Source organism: Dendrobates tinctorius, unplaced genomic scaffold, assembly GCF_039654945.1.
Source record: "Dendrobates tinctorius isolate UK_male_01 unplaced genomic scaffold, ASM3965494v1 ptg000673l, whole genome shotgun sequence".
In the NCBI taxonomy this organism is placed as follows: domain Eukaryota; kingdom Metazoa; phylum Chordata; class Amphibia; order Anura; family Dendrobatidae; genus Dendrobates; species Dendrobates tinctorius.
The window spans coordinates 65001-67500 of NW_027362321.1; positions in this window are offsets into that span (position 1 = coordinate 65001).

Sequence of the window (2500 nt, forward strand, 5' to 3'; positions counted from 1 at the left end):
ACCCGGGAGCGCCGTGCCAGATCGATCGGAGGATAAGACCGCTCTGAGAGGACATGGACGAGAGGGGCGTCCGCCTTCCGGAGCCCCCCCTTTCGGACGAGGACTCCGGATTTGCCCCCCGAAAGCCATCACCTCCAGAGAACCAGGGACCGCCGAGGGAGGGTCTGGTCAGGCTTGGGTACCCCAGCATTGCCTCTCTCGCTTGGGATGCACGATCGGCAAAAGTCCCTCTCGGAGCTGTGGAAGTTCGGTCTCAGCCGGAGTGCGCAACTTCCAGACGAGAGGGACCACATGCCAAGTCGCCTACCCAAGTCGGGGAACCAGAGAAACAACTGCTTTCTATCGGGGTAGAGAGACGACACTCTCTCAAGTACATTCTGCCAGAGGTGCGCATTCCTATGTATTTGCATTGCGGGACAACGTCCCCACTTTAAGGGGACGAAGTCGGAACTGTACCCGGCCTCAAGTCACTGTAGGGCGGATGCGGCACCTAGAAAATTCCTCATTCCGGTTCTTTTTCACTTAGTCGTTTTTTTTTTTGGCAAGAATGTACCCCAGGATGGCCAAAAAGCCAAAGCCAGGGACTGAGAACCATCGAGCATGCTCTGAGGGGACATAGTCAGAGGGGGCGTCCGCCTTCCAGAGCCCTCCTTCCCACGAGGACTCCAGATTTGCCCCCCCCCCCCTGACAACAGCCATCGCCTCCAGAGAACCAGGGACCACCGAGGGAGGGTCTGGTCGAAGCTCAGGTACCCAGGATAGCTTCTCCGGCTTGGGCATGGACCGCCAGACAAAGCCGCGGACCATGAACCATCCAGCCTGCTCTGAGGGGACATAGTCAGAGGGGGCGTCCGCCTTCAAGAGCCCTCCTTCCCACGAGGACTCCAGATTTGCCCCCCTGACAGCCATCACCTCCAGAGAACCAGGGACCGCCGAGGGAGGGTCTGGTCAAAGCTCACGTACCCCAGGAGAGCTTCTCCGGCTTGGGCACAGACCGCCAGACAAAGCCGCGGACCATGAACCATCCAGCCGGCTCTGAGGGGACATGGTCAGAAGGGGCGTCCGCCTTCTAGAGCCCAAACTCGGCCACGGACTCCAGATTTGCCCCCCTGAATGCCATCACCCTTCAGAAGACCAGGGACCACCGAGGGAGGGTCTGGTCAGGCTCAGGTACCCCAGGATCGCCTCTCTCACTTGGGACGCACGACCAGCAAAAGTCCCTCCTGGAGCCGTGGAAGTTCAGTCTCGGCCGTATTTTGCAACTTCCACGACAAGAGGGACCACCTTCTAAGTCGCCTACCCGAGCCAGAGAACCATAGGAACAACCGCCATACATCGGGGTAGAGAGAGCCCACTCTCTCCTATATTCTCCCGCAGGTGCGCATTACTATGTATTTGCATTGCGGGACAATGTACTTCAATGAGCGGGACAAAGTCGGAAATGTATCCGACCTCCTGGAACTGTGCGGCTGCTACAGCAGTCAGAAATTCCCCATTCCGGTTCTTTTTCACTTGGATTTTTTTTTTTGCAATTTTTTGCCTAAAACGTATTCCTCCAACATGTACTAGCTCATGACACTTGAAATTTTTGAGCCAATTGATAATAACAGCTTTTTAGAGCTCAAAAACAAAAAAAATTTGAGCGAACAAAAAATGTTCGAAAATGACCTCAGCTCCTGGAACTGTTTTCGGTACACCTCCAGAGAGGCTCCCCTGCCTGGAAGTCTGTCACTGCTCAGCTCGAAATTTTTCTAAGTCCCAAAATTCGGTTTTTCATCCAAAATTCAACTTTCTGCCCAGGATCCACAAACTTTAAACCCAGTTGGGGGACCCTCCCTGGGGGCCCTACAACATACTGAAGCCCCCCTGTGGTGGAAGTAGGGGAATTTACTTATTTTTACACAAAATCACAAAATTCCATTTTTTGTTCGCAAAACACTTTTTTGTCCTCAAGAAACTTTTTTGTCCTCAAAACACTTTTTTGTCCTCGAGAAACTTTTTTGTCCTCAAGAAACTTTTTTGTCCTCAAAACACTTTTTTGTCCTCAAAACTCAATTTCTTCCATAATTCGACTTTCCCCCAAAAAACCACACATTCTACCCTCATGGGAGGCACTCTCCCTCGGGTCCCCACATCATATTGACGCCCCAGAGCGGTGGGAGAAGGGGAAATCTGATTTTTGCACAAAAATCCAAAAATCGCTCTAAGTCCAAAAATCCTGAAAATTTTTCTAAGTCCCAACGGTACTTTCTGAAAAGTGTACCCAGGCCCCTGGAAGCCTCCTAGGTACACCTCCTGAGACTCCCCCCTTCCTGGAAGTCTGACACATCTCGAAATTTTTCTAAGTCCCAAAAACTGGTTTTTGCTCCATAATTCGACTTTCCCCCCAAAAGCCACACATTCTACCCTCATGGGAGGCACTCTCCCTCGGGTCCCCACATCATATTGACGCCCCAGAGCGGTGGGAGAAGGGGAAATTCGATTTTTGATCAAAAATCCA